This window comes from Phocoena phocoena, chromosome 17 (assembly GCF_963924675.1).
Source record: "Phocoena phocoena chromosome 17, mPhoPho1.1, whole genome shotgun sequence".
Taxonomy (NCBI): domain Eukaryota; kingdom Metazoa; phylum Chordata; class Mammalia; order Artiodactyla; family Phocoenidae; genus Phocoena; species Phocoena phocoena.
Genome location: NC_089235.1, coordinates 70349539 through 70365130, shown reverse-complemented (window position 1 = coordinate 70365130; position 15592 = coordinate 70349539). Strand labels below are relative to the sequence as shown.

The 15592-nt window shown below is 46.5% G+C and overlaps 1 protein-coding gene across 2 annotated transcripts in view; it reads left to right on the top strand.

Moving 5' to 3' along the window:
* CYRIB (CYFIP related Rac1 interactor B) overlaps positions 1-15592 on the top strand; it is a 153912-nt gene that overhangs the window by 51676 nt on the left and 86644 nt on the right. The window contains exon 1 of one of the 2 annotated variants that reach the window (XM_065895009.1): positions 13963-14184. The exons of the other annotated variant lie outside the window; for it this stretch is intronic. The gene's annotated coding sequence lies outside the window, so the exon portion shown is untranslated. Of the gene's footprint in view, positions 1-13962; positions 14185-15592 lie in introns of those variants that run through there. 2 annotated transcript variants of the gene reach the window in all.

The window sequence follows — 15592 nt, the reverse complement described above, 5'->3', positions numbered from 1 at the left end:
AACTTGTGAAAGTAAAGAGGAAACAAGGTCTGGGGGTAAACTCCATAGGCCTCAGTGTCAGGTAAAGACCAGAAAAACATGGTTGCTGGGCTCATCTAGTTGACCGTGGACGGTGCCCACAGTAGTTGTCGTTAGGGTTAATATTTAGGGGCTATTTGTTGCCACTCATAACCTCAGTGACCCAAATGATATGAACACCACTGTTATAAAGGTGGCTGGATTTATGGAACCTGGGAGCAGACCAGCTGGTGTGTGTACACAGGGACATATGTGTCTGTATAGATGTGAATCTTGCTGCCTCTATGATGGTGGTTCTCGAACTTGTCTGCACATTAGAATCACCTGGGGAGCTTTCAAAATTCCAAAGCCAGGGCAACAGGCTAGATGCATTAATTCACTGACTCCGGGGCTGGGACACAAGCACTGGTAGTTTCTAAGCTCTCCAGGTGATTCCAATGTGCCGGGGAGTAAAGGAACCACTGGGTATGAGAATTATAATAATAACATCATTATCATCATTTGAAGATGAGTAGGGATAATGGTTATGACAGGGGTACTGGCCACCATTATCATTTACCAACTGCTGCCTATAAGCTAGGCAGTGTCCTGGGTGTCTAACAAACAGGATCACATCCAGTCCCCACGGCAGCCCTGCAAGACAGCTTTATAGGTGGTTGGATAAAGAAAGGAGGGGGTCATGTCTTTGATGTCAGCTACAGAGTTGCTTAATCCAGAGTGTCAGGTAAAGTCTACAAAGATGGAGTTGTTGGGTTCCTTGTGTTGATCCTAGAGTGACCAGTGTGGTCATCATTGGGGTTGAGATTTAGGGCTTGTTTGTTACCACAGAGTAACCTGGACCATCCTGACAGATGCAGCCATCCTTTTAATAACCTCAGTGGATTCAGGAGTCGATATGCAAAAGCATTTTTTGCAAAATTATAAATTGAGGGGGAGTTTATTTTGGCTTGTGGCTTGGAAAGAGAAATGAGTGTAGTAAACCAGGCTATTAATCTTGGGTTGGTTGATTCGTCCGTCAAAATCAATTCAAGGAATCAGGTGAAATAAATTAATAAAACATTACCTTGTATTTCTGTAGCTCTTTTCTCAATGGAGGACATGGTGCTATGCAAACCTCATATCATTGCTAGTCTTTTTGAAACATCCTAGGAGGACCGTCAGGTTAAGTAGGGCTGTGTGTTACTGAAAAAGGTAAAAACAGGAAGTAATTCACGTTGAAATCCTTATCCAATGTCCATAGAGATGCCTGACTGGAGTCTTAGTGGGTAGTTTGGATGGGAAATATGGGAGTGGTGGGAAGGGTGTTTGTAATAGAGGGAACAGCATGGGCAAAGACACAACAGCAGGAATAGTATTTATAGGAACTCTGTGAGTAGTTCAGTATTACTACCAGGAACGATACCATTCCTACTTAAAGGTGATTGGGAAGTCCCATGAAATCTGCATTTCCACTTGTTTCTTTTTTTTTTTAATCTTTATTTTATTTTTGGCTGTGTTGGGTCTTTGTTGCTGCACGTGGGCTTTCCTCTGGTCGCGGCAAGTGGGGGCTACTCTTCGTTGCGGTGCACAGGCTTCTCATGCGGTGGCTTCTCTTGTTGCGGAGCACAGGCTCTAGGTGCGCGGGCCTCTGTAGTTGTGGCACGTGGGCTCAGTAGTCGTGGCTCGCGGGCTCTAGAGCGCAGGCTCAGTAGTTGTGGTGCACGGGCTTTGTTGCTCCGCGGCATGTGGGATCTTCCCGGACCAGGGCTCGAACCCGTGTCCCCTGCCTTGGCAGGCGGATTCTTAACCACTGTACCACCAGGGAAGCCCCACTTGTTTCTTCATCCGTCCGTACATGTCTCCTAACTTTTTTTTTTTCTACCTTGGAAGAGATTTGTGAGTAATGAAGGGCCAAATAAGGGTAATGTTTTAATTGACCTTGTTTACCCTGGAAGATCACACCAGATACCACACTGAATGTTACACACTGCTTATTAGTAGAGATTTTTTTGCAGGACTCTGTTGACGCCTCAGTGATCCAGGCTAACCTTTGGAAACGAACTCAGCAGTTCTCTGACAGTGTAGACGGGAACCCATGTGATCCTCACTCTGGGCCCAGAGTCCAGGCCTGGGGGGCTGTGCTCCTGTGGGCCCCCTCTGGACCTGTCTTGGGCCCCTCCACTTTCTAAAGAGCAAAATGTTAGATAAAGGTCAATTCCAAGGTTCTTTCCATGTCTAAAATTAGGCGATTCATTCAAAAACTCTGATGCAGGCACTCATTAATACAAGTGACCTATTAAATAAAAATGTTAAATAAAATGCTGAAATGGATACCACAGACATTTCTCCAAGTCTGTGGGTTCAGACAAGACCAGAGCTGGGGCATGGCAGCATTCCGCTCTCTTCTTCTGTGCATTGAAACTGAGGAGGGATGCTCTCTCTTTAAACCTGTCTTCTAACATGAAATCAGCACCAGGATTTTAGAGAGGAAGCTAGCTAAACCAGTTAAGCTTCTTCTTAACTTGGACCATATTGGTTCTCTCTTGGAAAGGTTTCCTCTTTTCATTTTCTTTTCTTTTTTTTTAACCTTATGCAATATCTTTTCTTCTGTAGCCCCCAAATTCGAAACTGTGAGAATCTAAACTCTTTCCAGGCTCTTAGCTCCTGTTTGACTTATCCCCATTGTACTGTCTAAAGCTCTGTATTTCAACTCTTGGGTCACACAGCTAATGACCTTATCATTTTGGCTACTTTGGGGAGGGCTTAAATCTCACCTTCTTAAGCTGCTCATCCAATTCCCTGGTTCCAGGGCTGTGGCCATATTAGGGCTTCAGAGTAGGGTAAAGGCCCCAGGCCTGGGTTAACTCAGCCTGGACGCATGCCATCTCTTTGACAAGCTGCAACGGTTTGAGTGCGTGCCTTGTACCAGGCATGGTGCCCGGCTCTGTGCTAGCACTGGGATACAGCGATGACAAAACAGGATGGCTTCTGCCCTGCTAGAGCTCACAGTGTTCAGGGAAGTACACAAATCACCATACAATTACAATTATGTTATGTGCTGGAAACGAGAAACACGGGTCGGTCCCAAGAACTCTCCCAGCTGGGGATCTGACCTGCTTCGCTCAAAGTTCAAAGGCATGGCCGTGATGAACAGCTCAAGCGAGCAGTTGGAGGCTGGAGGCATTCAGAGTAGCATGTGATCCCAAAGGCAAGACAGGACCAGGTGAAGGGTTCAAGATTAAGTCCACAAACAGCACTAGGGGCCCAGTGATTTGATAAAGTTCAGGACAAGGCTGGACATCTCCTCCCTGCCCCCTCCCCTTGGACTCCCCCAAACCAAAAGGAATGATTCTTTCCCTTTAATTTTCCAGGCCATTTGTCTGTATCAATTTATTTGGCAGTTGTGTGTTGCTTTGTATTGTAATAAGGTAGTGTGTCTTTCTTCCCCTGGAAGGGAAGGCTGTTTCCTGTACTCTGTGTGTTCCCCCCAGTGTGTGACCCTGGATGGAATTTTCGGTCAATTGGTTCATGAAAGACCTGTGGTTTACCAGTTAACCATAGTATGTGGGCCTCATTCTTCTTGCATCCACAACAGCAGCTCAAGAGAAGGCTCAGGACTGATGAGAACAGTAACAGGTAACACCCCAAGGGCCCCTCAGTGCTCAAATTCACCAAAGCTTCCGTTGATTGAGGCAGTTAATGGGGAACTTCTGTCAACCTGGGAATAGTTTAATAGATATTCGCATGTAATTAAAAGTTCAAAATAAATTGGCTTTTCTTTTCTGCATCAGATTACCTACTTTTCCTTCTGCCCCTGTGATTCTGTTTCCATTCACAGAGTAACTAACCGCCCAGAGCCTTCTATCCTCAATGGCCCCGGCCCTTCCTCGTGCCCTCCTTCAGGTCCACTCCCATTTCCCGTGGCTACTTCCATTTCTCTTTCACCTTTCTCCTCTCTACATGCTTCTCTGTTCGAATGCTATCTTTTTGAACAAATAAAATTGTTCAAAACATTGAAGGAAAGTAAAATTCTTTCATCCCTGCTCTCATTGTGTTGTCATTGAGTTTTAACTTCTCTGATCCCATTTGCCATTTCCCCATAAGGGTAGATATTTTATATGAATGACATTCTGTTTTATGTATATACTTTTGTACTTTGCTCTTTTAACTTAATATTCACAAATTTTCAATCAGCAAATGTTAATTGAGCTCCTACTATGTGCCAGGCATCACTCTAGTGGCTGGGGATAGACAGATTGGTGAACCAACCAGACCTACATCCCTGTTCTCCTGGTGCTTCTGCTTATTTCATATTCACAATAAACATAATAGAAATTCTGTTAGGAGGTGATCACTGTTACAGAAAAAAAAAAAAAAACAGGGTTAAAGGAGGTTGGGATTATTAATTCATAAAATATTTTATCATGTTGCTATCATCTTTCTATGTACCTAGGGGTTGCTTATTATCCTTGATGTTGATGGATTATAATTTATTTAGAACCTTAGGAATATAAACTTTAAATCTGGAGAGGGCTTATGAGTCATTGAGAGCAGACCCTTCATTTTCGAAGTGAGGGAACAGATCCAGAGAAAAGAAATGATTTGCTCAAAATTATATGGTCCCTAAGTGGCAAAGCAGGAGCTTTTAAATTTTAATTAAATTGGTTTTCATTAATTCTAAAGACAGTTCTTTCAAACCCAACTTTACTGTTTCCCTATCGTGGGAAATTTCATTTGTTTCTGGTTTTTATTATACGTAATGCTAATATGGGCGGCTTTATGCAAATACTGTCTTAATGAAAGTAGCAAGTTAATTAATAATAACAAATAATAGAAGAGACTACTATTTATTGAGCACTTACCTTTGCCAGGCAGTGCGCTAAGTGCTTTACATGAAATAACTTAATTCTGAAAGTGAATACCATTACTTTCCTATTTTAAAAAAAATAATTAATTAATTTATTTTTGGCTGCGTTGGGTCTTCGTTTCTGCGCGCGGGCTTTCTCTAGTGGCGAGCTGTGGCAACTCTTCGTTGCAGTGCGTGGGCTTCTCATTGCAGTGGCTTCTCTTGTTGTGGAGCACGGGCTCTAGGCGCGCGGGCTTCAGTAGTTGTGGCACGTGGGCTCAGTAGTTGTGGCTCGTGGGCCCTAGAGCGCAGCCTCAGTAGTTGTGGAGCACGGGCTTAGCTGCTCCGCGGCAGGTGGGATCTTCCCCGGCCAGGGATGGAACCCGTGTCCCCTGCATTGGCAGGAGGATTCTTAAACACTGCGCCACCAGGGAAGTCCCTACTTGCCTATTTTTTTTTTTTTACAGATGAGAGAATTAAGGGATTCAAACTCTGAGTCCAGGGTCTGAGCTCTCAGCCACTGTGATATATAGCCTTCCGGGTCTGAATACTAAAACCGCAAATTTCAAAACCCAAGATAGTCTGTAATGTACATTTTTTTAAACCATTTAAGAGTTTACCAAGACCACGGACCTATTAGATTTAGCTGTATGTAATTGCTGTTTTTAGAGTAAAAAGTGGTTGAATATTAGCGATTTCATGCTCCATCTATTATTTTAGTTTACCCTGACAATAGCAGTGAGTTAGGTGGTTATTGTGCCTATATTTTTTAATTTTTATTTATTTATTTATTTTTGGCTGCGTTGGGTCTTCGTTGCTGCGCGCGGGCTTTCTCTAGTTGTGGCGAGCTGTGGCTACTCTTCGTTGCAGTGCGCGGGCTTCTCATTGCAGTGGCTTCTGTTGCGGAGCGCGGGCTCTAGGCGCGCGGGCTTCAGTAGTTGTGGCGCACGGGCTTATTTGCTCCGTGTGTGCCTATTTTATAGATGACTAGTCTAGTGTTTTAGAAGGAGCTTTGACATTAAGTGGTATAATTAATGTTTGTAGAAAGAAAGGAGGGATGGGAAGCAAGGAAGGTTGAGTGACTCATGAATATAAACGGCTCTAGGATCTGGGGTCTAATCCTGGCTCCATCTCTTAGTAGCTTTGTGACCTCTAGCAAAATACTTAAAAACTTTTTGTACCTTACCTGAATTTTGTTACCTGGAAACTGGGAGCGATAAAATCTTTCTCATGATGTCATTATAAGGATTGAATTACAAAATGAGTGGAAATCATTTTGTTCAAAACCAGCCAAAATGAAACCATTGATCAGAGGTGTTGGCGGTAATAGTTCGTTCTGTCATCATTATATTTCAAACCAAATTCCCTTCTCTTTTCTCTAACCATGGTATTTCTGGAAAACACACACAAAATCTTTTTTTTTTAAATTGAAGTATAGTTGATTTACAATGTGTTAGTTTCAGGTGTACAGCACAGTGATTCAGTTATATGTGTGTATTGTTTTTTAGATTCTTTTCCATTGTAGGTTATTACAAGATAGTGAATATACTTCCTTGTGCTGTAAGTAGGTCCTTGTTGTTTATACATTTTATCTATAGTAGTGTTTATCTGTTAATCCCAAGCTCCTAATTTATCCCCCTACACCCCCTTCCCTTTTTGTAACTGTAAGTTCAGACAAAATCTTTGTTATTTTTATTTATTTATTTTTTAAGATTTATTTATTTATTTTGGCTATCCTGGTCTTAATTGCGGCATGCAGGATCTTCGTTGCGACATGCAGGTTTTTTTTTTTTTTTTTTAGTTGCGGCATGCGGAGTCTTAGTTGTGTCATGCGGACTTTTAGTTGAGGCATGCATGCGGGATCTAGTTCCCCGACCAGGGATCGAACCGGGGCCCCCTGCATTGGGAGTGTGGAGTCTTACCCACTGGACCACCAGGGAAGTCCCACAAAATCTTTTTTAAATGGCATCGATAAATTAGTGACCGATGACACAATTAGGAATTCTATTTCTTTACAGATAGTTTCCCTCTGCCTCCGATGGGGTGCCGTGTAAGGTGGTGGAATAGCAGATTAACCTCTGTTTGGGTTTCTGGGTCGCAGGGTGGTGAGGCCCAGGAATGGAAAGGCCCACCCAGCCCTTCCTCTCCCTTCCCTCCCTCCGGCACCATCTCTGATTTTATATCATCTCAGCCCCACCTTCAGTGACCCCCTCCTGTGCCTGTGCATCTTGACAAGGTGGCCCACCTGCAGTGGGGGTGGGCAGGTGGTCCAGGCAGCGGGCGCCCTGGCACACTGACGGGTCCTGCTGGAGTGGGGTCTGCTGTGCCAGGTGGGCAGAGGGAGGCCTTTTCTCGTGGAGGGTGTGACTGTCAGAGCTGAAAATGCCAAGTGGCTCCCGAACCACACAAGGGGCTGAGAGAGCTGTTTGTGGAAAAGGGCAGCACATCCTTGCGTGCCCTCTTAGACTTTTCTGCGGCCACCTCTGCTTTAAACGGGGCAGTGGGCTTTGGCCTGTGGACTGCTTACAACAGCAGTAAACTCCGTGGACCAGCCCATCCCTCCTGGGAAAAACTTGGCCTCTAAACAGGGCTTGGGAAGGAGAAGTGAAGACGTACAGAAAGTCTTTCTTTTCCTCTTTTTATGTTAACGTCTTGGCAAGAAAACATGTTCTTTATTTCTGTCGCCTGTATCAGCGGCAGATTCCCGAATTGAACTCCTAGGCATCATCCTGGCTTTGTCGTACTTCAGCTTTTCCGGCTGCAGACAATTTTGCTTCTCTAGTTGACAGGGACTCTAATAACTCCAGGTGGTGAATGGGCGGCGGGGAGTACAGTTCTGTAGAAATACAGCTCTAAAGCAATACAAACACAGAGGGAAAAAATGGGAAGCTTGTCAAGAAGGAAGTGCTGTATTACAACATGTTACCTTTATTGACATTGAAGAAACCTCCCCTTTAGCTTAACACTAGGAGACTTGTTAAATACTTTGTGGTGTAGCTACCTGGTCCAGTGCATACGTATTATAGAGCCTTTAACAGCAGGGTGCTGAAGTACCTTTGTTAAGGAAAGGTGACTAAGATAAATCTTGAGATGAACACAGCAGATGATAATTCAGAATATGAACCATTTTTGTAAAAATATATGCATTATCTTTATATGGGTATAGACACAGAAAAAAACATTTGGAAGTGTATCCACATGGTATGGGAGGTTGGATCATGGCTGTTTATATTTTCTTCCTTTTGCTCATCTGTATTTTCCAATTTTTTCTGCAATCAACATGTATTATTCATATAATCAGAGTGAAAGAAAGGTAGAGGGGGCCAGGAACCTCTCTTTTTACCCAAACTTTTACCCAAAAAATCATTCCATGTATTTATTGAGGGTCTCTTAGGAGCTGGGTGGGCACAGTGACAGGTGTCAGAGTGGGCAGGGTAGCCCTGGCCTCTATCTTCACTGAGCCGACATTGTGTTGAGAGTCTTTTCTTAACTTAAAGTGTTTTTTTTTTTTTTTTTTTGCGGTACGCGGGCCTCTCACTGTTGTGGCCTCTCCCGTTGCGGAGCACAGGCTCCGGACGCGCAGGCTCAGCGGCCATGGCTCACGGGCCCAGCCGCTCCGTGACATGTGGGATCCTCCCGGACCGGGGCACGAACCCGTGTCCCCAGCATCGGCAGGCAGACTCTCAACCACTGCGCCACCAGGGAAGCCCACTTAAAATGTTTTTTAAGCTCAAAAATAAAAACAATAATTATAGGTTGTGATAAGTGCTATCAAGGAAGAAGAAGCCAGTGACGTATGAGGGGATGATGGAAGGGAAGACTTTATGATGGATGATGGATGGTGGACTTTAGGAAAGATGATGGGACCACTTTGAGGAAGTGACCCTTGAACCTGGAGGCTGAGAGACAGCCACATGAAGATGCTGGAAAGCGTATTGGAGGCGCAGGCAAGGACCAGCAGATGCAAGGCAGTGAGGGTCTGCTGCTTTCCTGCAGGTCACTCAGAGGGCTGGTGAAACTTGAACTGGAGCTGCCTACTTGTGAGAAATGTGTTACACTTGGAAATGTGAGGAGCCTCACAGATACACCCTGTAACTGGGGGAGTCCGGTCATGTGGACAACTTTATGGCCCCAGAGAGACTGGTGACTGCTTTGCTAAGTAACCGGAATGTATTGGGTTTGAGCTGTTGGCTTTGTTCTTTGGTTCTTTTCGAAGGGCAGCTCTGATGCCATCTCTCATGCTGAACAGGCTTCGACTGCTGCTCAGGGATTCGCAGGCCTCCTTCCTCGTGCTCTTCTGTGTTCATTAAATGCACCCACTGTGTGGATGCGCATCTGTAAGGCCTGACCCTGGAGTCTTAGTTCTCAGCCTCGGCTGTGTTGGAAATATTTGGGAAGGCACCTCTTTGTTCAGGGATTCAGTATTCATTCACTCCTTGAAGAGGAGGAGACAAGCAGTCGAGAGAAGTTCCTGAATGTTAGATTAAGGACAAAGACTGGACACAGAGGCAGCAGAATCTATGATCTAGGCGCTTAAACATACTGAATGGTGTATGTGAGTTAACGATGGCAGCAGCTGTTCACAGAGTCCTAAGAGCGATTGGGCCGTGCCAATCAGGAACCATAACGATGTTCAGATCCTTCGACCCAGTGATTACAATCCACGGAACTTATGCTGAAGTCATCATTTTTTTAAATGGGGAGAAACCAAGAAAACAGTGAGGTCTATAATAGCAGTCATAGTCAGTAATGACATAGTGCTTTGGGGTTTTGAACATATTTTCCTATATAGTATTTATGAGAGCATCACAACATTCCTGTGGATAGGTTTTTATTCCCATTTCACAGATGGGAAATGGAAGGTTAGAGAGATGAAGTGAGTGCCCTGCTTCACTCTGGCAGATTCAGGCTCTGAACTCCAGCATGTGCATTGTCACCTGGTGGGTGTGCTCAGAAACTAAGGAAAATGTTGGAGTCAAGGAGGCACAGGGAAGGATCCAAGACTGAAAATAATTATTGAACTTAATGTATGCTTCGTTCTGTCCCAAATACTGTACAAATTTTACCTAAACTAATCCTTACAACAAACTTGTGGGGAAACTGGGGCTCTGAGAGGTTCACTTGTGAAGGGTTTTGAATAGACTTCAAAACCCTGGCAGGGCTAAATCCACAGCTAAATAAAGCTGCTTTCAGCTCTGCTTTATTGCCCTCTGCTTCACAAGAATGCATTGCTCCAAGAGGGAATACATGAATGAAGGAATGAATGGATTAGAGGGGTTAGGACTTGAGAACCAGCTTCCATAGGGAAGTAGATATCAGGATTCCCACGCTTGATAGGTTCTTTTCAACAGCTTCGCAATTTCTGCTTGCAGTACAGTTGCCCGGCCTCTCCCACGAGAGTTGCAGCTTTGCTGGCCCTTGAGGCTATACTTCTCCAATACCCTTCACCTAAAGGCTCTCTTTCTATGCTCAACTCATCCTTTGCAAAATGCCTGGAGCCAAATGAGTCTAGGGTGAACCAGGCGTGCAGGGTGTGGACCTTTAGCAAGTGAAGGAAACAGAGCTATTTCAACATGATGAAATATTCTGCAGCCATTAAAATGATAAATGTGACTGGAGAAATAGGAAAAAGTATTTGGGAAATATTTGCAGACATCTGAAGATACCAGCTGAAGCAATGTGCGTTTACAGGGATAAAGGTTGAGAGAGAACAGGAATGAAAACTGTGTAAAGGTTTTGGGATTGGATGGTGTCACCATTCAATTAGTCTACTAAGCTAGGAACCTCAGGGTCATGCTCCACAGCCCCTGCTTTTTTTCCCCTAGATTCAGCTAGTCACAAACTCTCATAGATTCTACATCAGGAAATATCTTAATTCTGGTGCCCATTCTTCCTCTCCATTGCTAGTTTCCTAGAACGAGCTCTTATTATCTCTCGCCTGCACTTCACAACAGCTTCACTGGTCTTCTGGTCTCCATTCTCTCTCCCACTGTAGTCCATATTGGACACTGTGGTCAGAGTGATCTTGATATAAAACACATGTGATTATGTCTCTCCTTTGCTTAGAAGCTTCTATTTACCAGTGGTTGCCTTCAGGAGGTAAGTTCATACTCCTTAGCTTGGCATATGAGGAGGTCCTTTACAGTCTTACCACCCCAGCATATGTGAACTCCCCTTCCTCTGCCTCTGTGCCCATGCGCCTTTGCCTTTTCTTCGTGGCCCTTGCCTCATCTCTTCAAGACCAAGCTCATCTTTTTTTTTTTTTTTTTTTTTTGTGGTATGCAGGCCTCTCACTGCTGTGGCCTCTCCCGTTGCGGAGCACAGGCTCCGGACGCGCAGGCTCAGCGGCCATGGCTCACAGGCCCAGCCGCTCCACGGCATGTGGGATCTTCCTGGGCCAGGGCACGAACCCGTGTCCCCTGCATTGGGAGGCGGAGTCTCAACCACTGCACCACCAGGGAAGCCCCAAGCTCATCTTCTCTGAAGCCTTCACAGCCGTGCCAGGGAGGGTTAGTTCCTCCACCCTCCTAAATTACAACGAATCATGCCATGTCGTAATTGTGAGCTTATAGCCCTTCCTTTTACGAAAGTTTGAGCCCCTCCAGGGCAGGGACCACATGGCTTACTGTCCTCCACCCTAAACTCTCAGCATGGTGCCTGGGACATAGTAGAGGGGCAAAAACATGTGTTGACTGAATGACTCAATGACTGATTTTGTAAAGTAAAAGAGGAAATGCGAGTCGAGGGCTGATAGCATAGTGCTTGACACATACTAAGGACTCAAAAAAATGCTAGCAAGCCACCATGATTAAATTATCATTGGAGCTTAGTGCTTTTATGTAAACATCTTTTTTTTGCATCCTTCCGCTTGTTTTTTCAACCTAAAACTTTGACCTCAGCTGAAATGTGATTCCATTCATGCAGAATGATGAGGAGAGGATCGTGGAAGAATAAATTCAGCACTTAGGGTCTTGTTTTCTGTTCCTTCTTTCAGGACATCCCCCATGGGGTAGTGCTAGAGCTTCCTCATGAGTTCTTACACAGATCAGGAACAGGTCTAAGGCTGATAAGGACAAAGGCGCCTCTGAAAGGGGCACTGCATCTTCCTCACGGGACTCATTCTATTTTATGGTTATCACTCGTCAAATGGACTGTTTTCTTTGCTGGACGGTAAGCTCCCCCAGGCCAGCATCATGTCTATGTTGCTTTCCAGAAATAAAATTAGAACCAATGGATGACAGTTGTTGGGCATCAGATTTCTGATCAGTGTAAAAGAAGAGGCTCCTCACAATTAGAGGAGGCTGACCATTGTGATAATGAGCTCCCCATAAATGGAGATACCCCCCCAAAATGGAGATACCCGAGCTAAACTGGATGTTCAGGTGTTGAGGATATTACAGAAGAGATTTCTGCTCTCAGTGGGAGATTGGGTTACAGGTGTGTGATTACTCAGAGCTCATATCTAAGGGACTGAGCAGGTGTAAGAACTAGATAGAGTTCAAATAGAGGATGGTGGGTTGATATGGACCAGGGTTATTTAAGAGTGGGTGTCGGTGTGTCAAACAAATGGACCAGAGTTCTTGGATTGTGAAGACTGTTCTCTCAGCATTAGTGTTTGCAAAACCTCAGCTCCCTGTGTTTAATTGAAATTGATGAAGATTATAATGGATAAGTGTAGGACCCCTAAATCATCCATAAGTATGATAATTAGGGTAAAAGTATGAGGCCTTGGACTCTTGCCCTTAGAGTGTGCCTTGAAAAAGTCACCTACTCTCTCCATGACTCTCTTAACACATTTCTTTGTAATATGGCCAATATCACTTGGTCTCCGTGTAACTCAAGAGGGGGAGGAAGACAGAAGGCTAAATAAGGTTAAGGGCTGCCCTTCTATACTTGGGGCAAGGAGTGATTTCTTGGCTACATGTGCTGAGGCCCAGATAGTTACTGGGATCTTACCCATTTGACTAGAACAAGGGTTCATAATCAGGGTTTCACAGATAGGCTTCCTGGATCCAAAAATCTCCTGAAATTGTGTGCAAATTTGTGTGCATATATGCATTTTCCAGGAGAGAAAAGCGCATACTTTTATGGGGTTTTCAGTAGGGCTCTTGACCCCAAAATGTTTAGAACCATTTACCTCCATAGTAACGACCTGCCCCGCAGTCACATTGAAAATATCCCTGGGAGAGGTAACGTTGTGATCGTTTACACGTTAGTGTTAATGAAAAAATCTGAGAGTTTCATAACAGGATTAGGATGAGCTAGCTAGATGGGATGTTCTGGTTTTGTAGGTAAAGAGGGAGCATTTATGCTCAGAGTGAAAAGGGAATTAGGGAAAAATGAAGAAGCTGCGCCCTCTGTCACATTCAACTTCTCTGTCCATCAGATATCTTTGCCCAGAACAGACCCCAGAACAAAGTCTCGTTTGTCTGAAAGTGCTATGAGTAGCACCGTACAAGTCTCACGTGGCGCCTGATTTCTGTTCTCAGACTGATTACTTAACACCTCCCAAGGGCGTCTCCAGGATACCTTTGCAGGCGATACCTTCGCACTCTCAGTACCTCTCGGCTCTGGGGAGCCTGCCAAGCGCATCTGCCGCGTCTGGGAGTGTGAGGCTCAGTACCTGGCAGAGAGGGAAAGGCGTGCCCACCAGCCCAGCCATTCCACGCATGGGGGGGATGATGGTATGTGAAGACTTTGATGGGTTGAGCACAGAGCCCCGACCCGCGAGTCTCGAGTTCCAGTTTCTGCCATTTCTGAGTTCGCTGACCTGAGGCAGATCGCCGTCACCTCTGAACCTCAGTTTTCCATCTGTAAAACGAGACGTCTGCAAAACCCCGACCCATCCAGATGCCATCTCCGCGCGAAAGTGCTGCCCCTTTAAGGAGGGCGGGGGAAGCGGAGAAGGTGGCCGCGCCCCCTTCGTCTCCTAGCTGAGCCCTCCAGACCACCTGTCTTCGGCCTCGCCCCGCCCCCTTGGGGAGGGGCGGGGAAGGAAGGCTGAGGATTTACCTTACGGGGCGGGAGCGCGGCGCATGCGCACGGCCGGACAGGTCCGCGGCGCACTCACTTCCTGGCATTCCCCCCTCCCCCTCCTCGCCGTTACCCTGTACATCCGGGTCACTTGCCCTCCCAGCTCCGAACCGCCGCTGCCGCTGCCGCCGCCGCCTGGCTCGTCGCGGCTCCGCCACAGGGGCAGGTGCGGAGGGGCTCCCGGTCCGGCTGCCGCCGCTGCCCCGCTCCGGGCCCGGGGCTCCCCCTAGCGCCGCTGAGGAGCCGCCGTCGGGGCTCGAGGAGGGCGGAGGAGCGGGGCTGAGAGAGCCTGGAGGTTCGCGCGTAGGGTGAGTGATTTATTTTTACCATTTCCCCCTCTTCCCTCACAGTTCTCTCTTTTCCTGCTCCGCGCGCGACCCCATTTTGGCGGAGAGGCGGGTGCGGTGGGACCGGCGCCGGTGCGGGGCTTTCTCATCCCCTGGCGCGGGGGCCCGCCCCGGCGCTGCGGCTGCCATCTCCGCGGGCGCCCCCGGCCCCTTCCTCCGAGACCCGGGCCTCCGCGGCACTCATTCATTCGGATCTTCCTTTCTTCCGCCGCTTCCTTCCACTCGCACCTCCGCGCGCGTGCTCGCCGTCCCCTCCCGCCCCCGAACCCTGCCGCCGCCCGTGACCTTTGGCTCCCCGGGTTCTTCTCACCACCACCACCCCCCGCCCCGCGTCGAGTTCGCCCCCTACCCGCAGCTCCCACCGCCCTTTACTCCTAGCGGCCGCCTTCTCTTCTTCGCTCTCTCCCGGTGCTGGTCCCTAGTCCACACCCCCTTGTCCCTCGGACTCCGCCATGCCTCGCCCGGACACCCGGCCCTCCCGGTCACCCGCCTGGAAGTTGGTGCCCCCATCCCTTCCACCTGTGCGGCCAGACCGTCCACCTTAGGTGCTGCGTTGACCTCTCACTTCGCAGCATTTAAAGTCCAGATTCTCAGTCCTAGGGTGTGGTCTTAGTGTGTTTCCAGAACACACATTTCTACTCTAATTACCCAAATCCATGACTGTCAAACTGTAGTGGAAGTGGCAGTTGGTGTGTGTGTGTGTGTGTGTGTGTTCCGCATGGCTATCCTGGGTCGTACCAAATATCTCCTTTCGCTCTCCCCCCCACCCCCCACCCCCGGAGGACTATGTATCTATGATGGGTTAATTTGCTCTGAATGTAAAATTTGGCGGAAGATTGTTACTTTTTCGATTCCTCCACGTTCCTTCCCGCGCAGTCCCGTGACTGATTTGCAACATTACCTGTTAATACTGTTTGTTGGTGAGACTTTTTCTCGGCTCATCTGTCAACATTAGTTACTGAGTGGCCCTCGGTGTGCCGAATGCTGATGAAATGCCTGAATTCGTGCAGTACCACAAAACGCCATTCTGCATAAGACAGATTTGGGGCATCTGTTTACACTTTTTCCCCCCCTCCTGTGAATTTATTGAGCTTGCCATTTTTTTACTCTTTAATGTAGAGAATGAATATCAATTTATCAATTGTGTGTTCTTACAGTCTTGCTATTTGGAAGACTGGCATTCCAGAGGAGTGTTTTGTATAGCTGAAGGAATTTCAGTCACTTGGGTGTTCAGGGACTTATTGCAAATCATTTTAGACTAATATATCTCAAGAAAAATACACTGATCCTTTTAATTCTTTAATTATACTTAATAGAAACAGAAGCTTTGTGTCTGAAACAGCTTGATAATTGGGACTTATTTGATAGC